At 41.3% G+C, this 13136-nt stretch overlaps 1 pseudogene; it reads right to left on the minus strand.

Annotated features, from left to right (window-relative positions):
- Window positions 1–261: 261 nt before the first annotated feature.
- LOC112884941 lies at window positions 262–12670 on the minus strand (annotated as a pseudogene).
- Window positions 12671–13136: the final 466 nt, after the last annotated feature.

Consider the following 13136-nt stretch of genomic DNA (forward strand, 5'->3'; position numbering starts at 1 on the left):
AAAGAGAACTTTTGCACAAATCTCATATTATTATGGAGTATAATATCAGCAAAGGATGAGTTTGACTAAAAACGGAAGTTGAGGGACTATATTGGCCAATTTGAAAGTTAAGGGATGAACTTGATCCGCGGATTAAAGTTGAGGGATTAAAACATCTATTTTGCCAAGATTCAGTACAAGTACAATTTTTTCAGTAATTTCTGTTGTGGTGAGTCGGTCAAGGATATACTCTATATATATATATATGTATGATATCCGATATCCTGAAAGTACTTCCGAGACAAATCTACACGTCATCTCACATGTTCAAAGTAAGTACACCAGCGCGTGCCCATGCTTAGGCGTCAAACAAACAGCAGCCTCGGCGATGCGGCACGCCGAACTGCCGGCAAGTTCTTGCTACGATTCAAACACAGCCCAAGTGAATCAAAGTAAAATACCGGACATATGAGGAAGTACAATCAACTAGCATAGTGAGCTTTGTTAGTTCTCCTTGGTGGAACCTGTCCATCAGTTTCGTATCTCAGGAGTGTTCATATGGATAGAGTGTACATACGTGTGCTTGTAGGGATAGGTGTATGAGTCTGTGCATTATCATGGAAGATAAAAATAGTATCAACGGAATTGTTGTCGGGCCATTTTGTTTAGATTGGACTCTTTCTTTTTTTTCCATGCACTGGCACTCGGTTGTGCCAGTCGATGAAACATTGCACAATCTTAACGTTGTGACAGTTGAATTGATGCTTTTCCAACATGTTGCCTGCCATTCCCAGCAGCCGCTTGAGAACTCCGAGACAGGTGATGGCTGTCACTGTTTGATTTCTCATCTTCCTTTCGAGAATGAGAACATATGTGGAAAAAAGGATTGAACAGAACCAAAGCAATTCTGAAAAAGAAAACATTTACTGCTCCAATAACAAGACAGCATTACCTTCATTCGACTGAGACGAGTGGGAAGGCCAATTCAGTCAAGTGTGTATTATGGTAGTTCATGATCCTGACAGGCCAGATTTTAGGAACCCTTGATAATCTCCACCGATTAATGATGCACCTATTAATTTTTTTTATGTTTAGTCATGTTGAAGAGTAACATAGCAAGAAAATAGGAGGCTTTTTCCAAAAGAAAGTAGGTAGACTACTGTTGAACAAATTATGGTTGTTATAATAAATGAGAAACAGAGTTGCCTAAATAAACAAATAAAAATATTGAAAAGATATATGTATTGCATCAGTGTATGTACAGACATGCTCAAACTCTGAGGAAGTGTGGATTTTCCTACCAGTCTAAGGAGAACGAAAAGTATGCTACCTTTTTATAGGCTAGAGATCTGCTCCCGAAAGAAAACAGAACGGTTGTGCTTCTGCTTAAGCAGCATTACTACATAAAATTCATTGTTTATGTTCATGCCTCCAATTTCACAGGTGGCCTGCTCCAGATTATGGTCTGTTCTTCAAAACTAGTAATGACGGCAGTTTGCTTCGTGTTGCCTAAAGAATTGGCGACTCGTTTGTAGTATTCTTCACTACTGAAATCGCCCAATACCTTTACAGAATTTGCACTCTCCTTGTTGATCACAATCTGCCCGTCAGTGCTTATTGTGCTGTTGGAAACAATGCTTATTGACTTCGGTTGCAATGATGGTTTTATATTCAATCCTTCAACGAGGTAAACAGCACCAAGAACTTCTCCCAGAAACATATCCTACAATTTTGAGAATATACCCCCACATTGACAGGATTAGTAGTGAATCAACTAGGAAAAATTAAGAAAGATTTTCACACGCTACACCCTGAGGTAAAATAATACCCCCATTATTAACTGAAGAAAACACTTCGAACTACCGAAATGAAAGCATGTTACTACTGAACCGCGTTCCATAATAGCCCTTCGGTAGTTGACGTCAGTTACCACTAAAATTTTGTTCAGTAGGTATAGACTATTATTCTACCCAGGGTGTATGTAGGTTAGCACATGTATATTTTATGTATAATTTTGGCCATGTACTCTGACGTTGTTTAATAATTTTTAAAAAGTACAACATAGGAGTTGGACCAGAGATCCAAACAGAGATGCAGTACCCTGTTACCACCTGCTATTATAGCAGGAAACCAGTGGGTGCCCAGAAATAGGTGAAAGTATGTTATTTCAAGCAGCTTTGTTCACTGAGATCTAGATGCTATCACAACTTGTTAGAAGTTCATTGTTGTTTACCTCAAATAAAAGTTCATAGTTGTTGAATGTTTGAAGGGAAAAAAAATCTATTGGAAATGACCAGTATAGGACCCAGAACGAGACAATCCAGTTATCACTGTTCTTGAGGCTCTGATGTAATAAAAAGAAACTCCAAGATTTAACTGGGGCCGTATTGGAAATTAGGATGGTTGGATGAATCTAAGTAAAAAGGAAAGAAGGCAAGCTCCGGTCTGACTGTACCCTGCTTTCATTTGGAACACACCATCGACCCTGAATCCTGTGGCCAAATTTGGGATGCTGCGTATTCTAGAAAAAAATTGGGATGTTCTAGGACTCTCAGTAAGCAAGTTCAGTTTGAATCAGTTTATAAGTTTGTGAATTGTTCAGGAGATATATAGATTGATGTGAAAAAAGAATCAGAATGCTCAAGATTTGGTTGTAGCAGAGAAATAGAAAAAATTGCAGATGTTTACCATATGGTTGTAAAGCCGATGCTTCTGCTGAAGGTCATATAGCAAGAGCAACAAGCGGCGCACAAAACCTGATTCTGGAGTGTGATCAACATGCTTTAGGGCATGAAGGATAAACTGAAAGGAAGCAGCTTTTCTTTGAGAGACAAGAGGAATCAGTGTGATATCCAGAGATGATTCCAGGACTGTTTTCGCAGCTAGGGGATCAAGTAACACATTAAACTCCGCATATCTGTTTGATGGAACAGTAAACACATTTCCCTTCGAATCATTTTCATCTCTGATATGACCACCAACCAAATAAACCTTCTGCATACAAGGAACATTTGCATTTGCATATTAATACTAACAGTGGCAAAACTCAAATTAGCATAGATCAAAGTACAGCTGGAAAGTCACAGAACCAAAAGGCATAAAACAGCTGACCTCTATTACAGAAATTGCATCCCTGTCAGAGAGCACGATATTGGCCAAATTTGTAAGAGGTCCATTGGTAAGAATAGTGATCTTCTCGTTTGGATCAAGCTGCTCTTTGATAGTCTGCCAAACTTCAAAAGCCAATGGCTGCCGAAGTTCTGGATGGTCAGTGTTTCTAGGAGCACCATATTTTACTGAATTTTCAGCAGTATACCTAAAAATGGAAAGCATAGATTTTTTTAAGTATCTAGGCCATGCGCACTAACTTGTATGCTGTTCATCTGGTGACTACAAAAAGATACCTTCTAGGACTTCTTGGCAATGATCGAGCTAGTCCATAGAGAGTGTCCGAATCAATAAGTCCTCCACTACCTTGGGGAATAATACTGACATAGTGACAACCAAGACTTGGAGTACCTAATGCAGTGGTATTACCACGTCCAACAGGAATGTCATCGCGACCCATCATATGTAAAATGTCATAAATAATATCAATGCTTGCAACATTTGCCCAACCATTGCCACTAACTAAAATCCCCTGTAACCATTATATTAAAATTACATTTGCCGAAATAAATACAGGACCAATGTTTAAATGCAATGGATACTGTGTGAGTCCTGATAACCGTACCTTTACATCTATTACTTCAATAGGTGCCTTCAAGAGGTATATTAGGGACATAAAATCTCCGGGACTCATGTCCATGTCAACAATAACAGGTCTGCCCAAATATTTCTGTTTAAAGTCTGGTTTGTATAGAATCTCTCTGTAAAATGGGAATTGCGCTTTAAAGTCAAAACTGCCAGAGTTCTCCGGACCATTCAGTGCCTGCAGGTCATAGTTTAGTTATAAGAGTAGAAGCCACATAAATGATGCTGATGAATGTTTGGAGCAACATTTTAGTTTCATAGATTAACAATCATGTATGTAAGTGCATTAGCTCCTTCATGGCTTCATGTAAGACTTTGTGTGACGGAACCAGTTACCCAAAGAGCAGCTGAGCACCAAAGGCTAAAGCGCGTGCAGGATTGTAGGGCAAAATGACATGCTAAATGAGTTTCCATTATATTATTAGTAGACTACTGATCACAAGATTTAAGTTTAGTACTCCCTCCAGGACAAAATAGATGTCGTTTTAGCCTCTTCTACTATCTTCAAAATACATATCGTTCTACAACTTATAGACAGATTTGGCCCATTTTTTCCAGTATCCCTTCCTAACATCATCATTACTAACTTGTTTTCCCATGCATGTCTCATTTCCACTGCTGTTTCACCTAATTAAACAGCCACGCATATAACAACTAATAGGAACACTTTAGGAGTAGATGAGGGTAAGATGGTCATTTCAGCTACCTTCTAAGTTCTTGTGCTCAACTCTAAAAGACATGTATTTGAATCCGAGGGAGTAACCTTATCCAATGGAAGCACTAAGTTGAAAAAAATACAGGCTCATGGTGGTGTAATTCTGTGAATGGTAAGATGATGTTGAGTAAATAGTTTGGCACTACCAAAAAGGTGAGAAATGCAACACTTGAAAAGAAAAGTGCAACTGGCATATGCGATAAATAAAGAAGCAAGCTTATTAGATCATTTCAACTTACTTACTAGGCACAAAATAGGTACAATGCAAAAATATAAGATGGAAACCTTGTGACATGGGCCAAAAGGCAGAAAAGCGTACCTCAAGGAAGCTCTTGAAAAACTCCCTGTCCAAAGGGCTATTCTTATCCATGTTTGGTTTAGCCTTCGTTGCAACACGAATGTGGGCTGATTCTGGACTAGAGACTTCCTTAGTGTATCCATCCTAAGAAAAGCAATTGGTCAGAAAATGCATTCCCCCTACACAGTAATATTTTCATCCATCTTATACATTTGCAAAGTGAAAGAGTAGGTTTTCCAATGTCCAATACTAAATAGCAAACATTTACACTGTTCGCAGAATGTCTTCTTCATTAAATATTATATGAAATGCATGGGTGGTCCTTAAACTTGTTATGGGGTATCATCCAGGTCCATAAACTTTGAAATTGCATATCAGGGTCCTTAAACTTGTTAAATGTATCATCAAGAACCAAAGTGCCCACAATACCCCCTCGGTTTCTATGCCGCATACCAGTTTGGAGATTTCTTTTTGGCAAGTTAAACTCAAAGAATTAAAGGCATGCTGGAGATGCGGTTATTAAAGTTGAGTTTGATCACATAATTATGCTTTAAAACTTATCTACACCCACCTGCCTGGCAACATCATATAACAGATAATAAAGGTATGCACGTGAGGGAAGTGAATGGAATTTTTTTGTAAATTTAATCAATATCAGCAGCAGCTTTTTATCAGGGAAAAAGAATCGTCGAATTGTCCACGACAATTTGGCTATGTTGGAGTACCTCACATCTTCCTTTATTACTTCCCTTGATGCGACAGAAGCTATCCGTAATTCCAGTTTGAACATGGCCACTATGAACTCCACCTTTTTGAAGACCAAACTTGGGAGTGGTGCGGCCATCAAATAATGGGTTTGAGCCATCACGCACACCATATGGTTTGTTTGAAGTTATAACTGTAATGTTCATATATTCAAGCTCAGCAAAATCATTTCCAAATTCACCGTTCTTATCATTGCGCATGCTGGAGATGGCAACACCAGAAGTAAAGGAGTCCCACATAAAATAGCTCTAAACAAGGAAAAAGGAAAAAATTAAAATAACAAGGAAAGTGAAAAAAAACGTGGCAAATGAAATGAAGTAAATGGCATGAACTTACTGTGTAGAATCGATCATTGAACCAAGTGTCTCGAGCCATCTTTAAAGACTTGAAACAGTATTGTGCCTCATACGTACTTTGGTGACGTTGGAATTCATAGAAGAATTCTTCATTGATTGGAATTGTATTGGTCGCATCAAGAGGAACAAGTGTGATTGGAATGCCAGAATGAAACACCTGATGAGGGTTACATTGTTAGCTAATCGAAAAAAAAAACATCCTATGCTATTGTTTAGCTCTTCAATCCACAACCTGCCACCATATATGTGAGATTGTTTCACCCATCATCATAAACTTTTGTGTGTGTGTGTGTGTTGGGGGATGTGGGGGGGGGGGGGGGGGGAGTGGGGGCAATTAAAAGGGAAGGATATTTCTGATGGGGGTCCAAGTGTAAACAGGAGAGCAAGAAGATAAGCGTGAGAGCAAGAATATCATTGTAGTGCCATAGTGGGGCCTATCTTGTTTCATGTTCTTATTTCTGGGAAATAATGAGTAAAAATGATCTTTATGCTATATGCAGTAGCAAAATTAACAGTGAAGTGGCAGCAATGGCATGAAGGGCACAGAATTTTTGGAAACTGATGGCTTAAAAGGGAGCACGAGTTATCTGGTGGCAGATTGGTTAATTATCACACTGGCATATGAGGAATCCACTATAGCTGATTAGCTGATCTGTTACTTGAAGTGAACTAAAAATGAACTAAAGATAGATTCATGCATTATTGAATTTTATGGATTCAAGATTAAGCAAATATAGGTACACAAGAGTTTACAGCACACTTAATCATAAAACTAAATTGAGTACCAAAATGACAACTAACAAGTGATTTATCTCAGAAAAGAACTTGTCATGGAGGGTAGACAAAATAAAAATAAAAGATAAATGAGAAATAGGGGCCCAAATTAAGAAATGCAGAAGTTGAAATGAAATTACAACATCCACTTTCAAACTTCCATGAAAAGTGTATGGTAGACATTGTCCTTCGAATGTAAAGCTTATACCTGGTATGCAGCAAAAGGATCTCCAAATATGTTGAATTCTGCATTCGGATTAGTAGAGTAACTAGTAAACAAGTTACCATGGTCACCACACTGCTCTGGCGTGCATGATGTGGTAGCATTTTTTGGACAGCAACCTGTAGGATTCTTCGATCTCACTCCACCACCCATGATGTATATGTGCTCCACGTTTCTTTTCAGGTGTGGATGTGTCATAAGAAAAATGGCAAAGTTCGTATGTGCTCCTATCAGAATAACAGCTGTAGGGCCAGCAGATATTGTGTCTATCATTACTTGTTGTGCTGTAGGTTGGTGAAGTGGTGTGTATCTTCTGTGACCCTGTTTTACAGATTACAGAGGTCATAGTAAATACTAAGTTAATCAAAGTAGACATGCTTGTCTTCCATAAAGCACACTAAAGTGATCACTGAACATTGCAACAAGTATGCTTAAATTGGTTTTTATTTTGCCTCAGCCTGTCTCACCTAGACTGCAGATATAAATGCTGAGCTGTTCCTGACTGCGAATAACTTCCTAGTAATCAGGTCATCTTCAAAGTCTAAACCAATCAGACACCAGCTGAAATATGAATGATTTCCCAAGACATCAAGACACATAATGCAGAGCAAGTTCTCAAGGTAAATAATTCATGGTGATAGTTTAACTCCACTTAGCAGCATGAAATGCCTAAGCTAGCGAAAATAAAAGGGAAAACATAGGACCAAACACCAAAGTGTGTTTTGGCACATGTTCCATATGGACAAGGATCTTTTTTTCAAGTGAGAGCAGCACATCACCTGCCAAACTTTATTGTATTTATTTTAGAAATCATGTAAGCTGTCAGATGATGCAGTGATGAAGTAATTGACTAATTTTAGGACAACTGACTCTGCTAACATGTGCATTCTCATTCTGAGAGACATGAGCATCGACAAGAGGAACACATAAGTATACCTGTGGAAGGAAACCCCTTCTGATTCCGAAGTTTGTGTTTACATCCAACCGTCCACCACCTTCTAGTGGAATAGCTTGCCTGTACCGACAGCCTCCTATTCTTGCCATGCCCTAAATATTAGCGTTCATATTAGTTTCTAGGAATTAAACACGAAAACAATAGGATACATGATAAATCCCCTTTCTTGAGAAATGAATAGTCTTCTCTTCGTTTGAAAGAGAGGTAGGTCTCTAGATTACAAAGTTACAGTGGAAGGTAAAATAGAAGTTCGTACCTGATCAATCAATGGTAAATAACCACCGACATTTGGATGTACGGTGCCAGAATTTGATATTCCACCATCACCACCAACTCCAACCAGAATGTCATCACGGCCCATCATATAGAGTATATCATACAGATGATTCACAGCTCATCACTCCACGCATTTGCATTGATGGTTACTGCCTGCTTATGTTACCATGAAAAAGTTAGGGTATGTATCGTGCATTTTAGAACAAATGAAGTCTAGCAAAAGTTGCCCTGGCTCTGAAGTTTATATTGAAAAAGGGACAGAAGCAGACATAGTGATATAAAGCAATGTCTAGGGTCTGATAACAGAAACATTGAATATTCAACTCACACATGCAGCCAGGTTACTGGAACAAACAAGTGAAACAAAACAGAAACATGCAACTAACATACCAGCTTAGCGGTGCCTGGCAAAGCCTCCAGACACAACCTCTTCTGACATCAACACAACAAACAAAGCTTGACAGCACCATTGTGGTTACTGCAATGGAGGACCACCACACTTGAATTGCCCTCGAATCAATCACTGTGCATTCTCTTCCCAAACTTGAAACTCTTAACAGCACCGGTTACATTCAGCTTGCGCCCAACGGCTCTTTTAGGGACTACAACAGGCTGATCAATTGGAGCACCACCACCAGCTCACCAGCCATATCATCAGAAATAAGCAGAATCAAGCGGCAAAGTAGCTGACTAAGTGCATCATCCTAGTATGACAAGAACCCAATCTGATTTGTGACATCACAGTTCTATTTGTCTTGTGGGGGATGACGGGATGGTGAAGAAGAGAGAACCCTCCTTGGTATCTCACCATTCTGCCACTTGAACCGATTGGGCCTCTGCCGCAACCCACTCCGGCGGCGGTCCTCGTCCATCCGCGGGTGCCACCGCCGGATAATCCATGTTCAATATTCGTTGAGAAAACGCTGAGGCGCAGGCAAAAGCGCACCGAAGCGGCTGCATTTGGATTCGCCTGCCGCCGAGGCCGCGCCGCCACACGTGGTGCCCCGCAGCCGGCTTCTGCCTCGCAACGCACTCCAACTAGCGGCGAGTGGCCTTCGACCCGGTCCCCGGCACGCGTCACCGGCCGGCCGCGCGGGTGACCGGCGGCCTGGCGGCTGCGGCGGCGGCATGCCATCCATCCCCCACCCTCACCTGGCCGGCCCATCAACGAGAAGGACATCGAAGACCTGAGTGGAGTATGTACCTGGGCCTACGCGAGAGCCCAACCTTGAGCCCACATTTCAGAACTAACTGGGCTTTTCAGTGTTATGAACTCTAACTGGGCTAACCTAATGAAGAAACCTTTCAAAGATTCATCTTTTAAATGCGGAGAACTTTTTCCAGATTCTTACAGAATTGAACATTTTTTCACTATAAACCAGCCCATTGGCCATTTGCCTGACGGACAACAGTTAGCATGTGCCGAAAGGACATGATGAGGGGATGCAATCCAATCATGCAACATGCACTACTGCACTCCATGCAGCCTTGCAGGTAACGATGAAAATGGAGCGGATCCGATCCAATCCGAATCCGAATTTTGCAGATATGGAGAAATATTTTTGATATCCACATGGATATGGATAATCTAAATCTGTTGTACATGAATACGGTGTAGGATATGGTATTAACAAAATTTGGCGGATATGGATTATCTAATATTGAACATGGATAATCCGAGATTTATAATAGAATATCTGACTTTTTGAGCCTGCCTAAATATATATATATAATATTTTTATAGCTTATTAACCAATAAAAGAAGGATAAAGGAGGATTTCCTTAATAAAGTGTCTTTATTTTATTTACATGTTCGCTCTATACACTACTTAAGCCTGAACTGAGTCTTGTAATATATATTTTTTGTTCGATATTAAGTTTAAAGTGTCACCGTCAATCTAAATGTGATGTGAGTGTTTTCGTGATATTCTGTTGTTTTATGGCTGTGATTTAGAAATTATTAATCAACATAAAAAGGTACATATAAACATGTATTCATGTATTATTTGATTGTTTTAATCAGCATCTAGTCCAACACCAACCTGGCTCCGCATCGCATCCGATATCCTCAAAAACCCATATATGTAATTATATTTGTGTAATATCCGCTCCGCTCCATATCCAATCAAAAAATATGGATGAGGATGTGAAAAAGGTATTATCCGCTCCGCTCCGATCCGCTTGTATACCTACTTGTAGGAATAACAAAGGCCTGTTTGGTAGAGTTCCTGATTCTGATTCTGATTCTGATTCTGTGATAGAAATGATTATATGGTTGAAAGTGATTTTTTTTATTTTCTAGCATAAACTCTTAAAATCAGGATGGAGAATCACTTCGCAATTGTGAGAAGCTACTTTTTTCAAGTCCCAGCCTTTTAGTTCATTTCACAGAATTACTTCACAAAATCATCATAGAATCACTTCTCTCTGAAAAACTATTTGAAAGAGCTCCTGCTGGATTTAGTAGAGAATTGGTTCTGAGAGCTTCGCCAAATGCACCCTTAGGTGATAGATTATTATTGCATTCGTTAGTTTTCATATACAGTAGTAGGTTGGAGTCCATACAATATACAAGGATATGAAGAAACTGTTAATGAGAATTGGAGCAGCCAATCCATCGTTGTCTTTATTTATTTACCAAATCATCTCGTTAGTCACGTGATCAACCATTATACTTTAATTCTCATACTGAATTACTCTAGAAGTTATACGCTCTCCTTTTCGAACATGAGAGCATTCCCCATGAAATATCTCCTTATAATATCAAAGTTATTAGTAGCCTGAACAAATCGATACAGATATTCTACCGCGTAAAAACAAAATAGATCAGGAGATGATGATGCGTGCATCTTTTCGCATAAGAGGAAAAGAATCAGAAAGCTTTGCTGCTATATATAGTATACACTGCTACACACATTTTCAACCACAAACCCCCACACAAAATGCTCTTTATAATTAAATTAGGAATACAGTTCCCCTCCCGGATTACTTTTCGTCGATACGTTGTGGTGTAAATACGAACACTATATATACGGAGAACTATTTGGTCAAATAAACTCGAGATGGAAATATGGAACATGCTCATCTATCACTGTCGTCTTATCTACTGCTAGTATTGTATTTGTATCGCTTGACTAATCACAGTGCCATGGAATTTTTTTAAAGATTAAGGTTAAAAACCGACCTTTTACAGCTAAGGATTAAAAGACGCTTAGACTCTAAATCTCAAAACGAGGATTATAAAAAAGAAAACTCTCATACGAAGAAAGAAAGGTAGAAGTCTACGTTTTAATCTTTTTTTTCGTTCATATTTCAGTCTTGCAATATCTTTACGCAGTATCAATCCAACATATCTCTTGTCTGTTTAGAAACTTGATGTCTTAATTATCCGTTGCTTGCCAAAATCTTTCACGTAGAAATCACATAGATAAACTCCACCCAGGCAATGAATTTAGGTGCAAAGAACCTCCGTAGCTATGTTTCTAAGGTGAACAAGATGTTGAAGACACCATCGTCGCCCATACGACGAGCCAGAGTTACGTCTTCACTCGGAGGACTACTGACCTTTGTAGAAAGCACTATAACAGCGCCTCAAGAGAGAGAAACGACGTCCAAATAGTGTCGTTGGTGTTGGCCTGACACAACGGTGAATAGAACTTTCACTCGAAGCTCCTACGAGATAATATCATTGCCACCGTAGGCAAACAAACCATCTCACGGCCACGGCAGTCCAAAAGCAGATCCGAGTCGGGTGGATTATACCACTGACCTCTCCAATGGCCACCGCGCAAAGAGAAACTAGGAGAGGCATCAGCGGCCGCATGTCGGGACCGGGGGCGGCGTCCTGCAGCCTGCGAGCCTATCGTCCCAGCGACCGCTCTCGGCGCCCTGACGCGGCCCGCCCCGCCGCCACCTCGGTCGCCGCCCACAGTGCCATGGAACTAAATCAGTGCGTGTTGCTTTATTTTATACGAAAAGGTTTTGCAGTTGGATCGGGTGATCCTCTCTTCGATCATATGAGAATTTGTTTGTAGATCGAGGCTTGGAAATTGGAAGTTCGGGACTACAATGGTAATACCTTACGTGGACTGATCGAAATGCTGTAGCACCCCTGTTCACCAAAAACTCTAGCGCACTTGCTAAGCACTCACTGTACGTTTAACGTACGTACCTTGAGGTCGAACTCGGAGCGGTTCTGCTTGAGGATGTAGAGCAGCGCCAGCAGGTCGTCGGTGTCCGTGTCCGTGTCCACCAGGATCCGCTGCGGCGGCCCAGCCTCCGCCGCCGCGAGGCCGGCGACGACGAATAAGGCGGCCGCCACGAGCGCCGCCCTCCATTTATGCAGCGACATCATCGTCTTCTTCATCGTCCACCCGCTCACCATCACAAGACGATCGAGCCCGACGAGAGGATGGAGCTACTAGATCGGCTGCGACACGCGGGAGGCGTGCGAGTCAACACACCGGGCCGAGCTTTAAACGAGGGAACGATCGGGTAGGAGGGCGAGTGCTGGCCTGTGGGCACAAGATCGAATAGGCCAACGTTGTTAATTGCGCGCGTGCTTCGTGGCTTGGTGGTGCCCGCCATCCCTGCCCATGCCGCCGGCCGGCAAGGTTGTTACTCCGGTCCCTGTCCGGGCTCGAAACGACTGGCCGGCGCGGCGTGGCACCCGGGGGGCGGATGCGATCGCGTGCATGAGTTGCCCGGCCTTGTTGGTCCGGATCGGACAAAACCGGGCGTTGGGGAAGGTCCAGTGGTGACAACTGAAAGGTTGTTAATTAGTTTGGATATATAGAGAGATCAGCAGACAATCACGCACAAACTGATCATAGGATCATGATAATCCTACGTAAGAAAACGATGAAGTGAGTGTGGACATCAGGACCCGGGTCTTGTTGGGATGGAGCGAGAAGCAGAGGAATCCGAGCTAGCTAGATAGGTCACGATCGAGGAGACCGGCCGGACCGGATCGCGCGGAGGAGGACAAGTTTGGTTTCGCTGGATGATGGAACGCAAGCATGTGTAGCACGAGGCAAATTACA

This window comes from Panicum hallii, chromosome 3 (assembly GCF_002211085.1).
Source record: "Panicum hallii strain FIL2 chromosome 3, PHallii_v3.1, whole genome shotgun sequence".
NCBI classification, from domain to species: domain Eukaryota; kingdom Viridiplantae; phylum Streptophyta; class Magnoliopsida; order Poales; family Poaceae; genus Panicum; species Panicum hallii.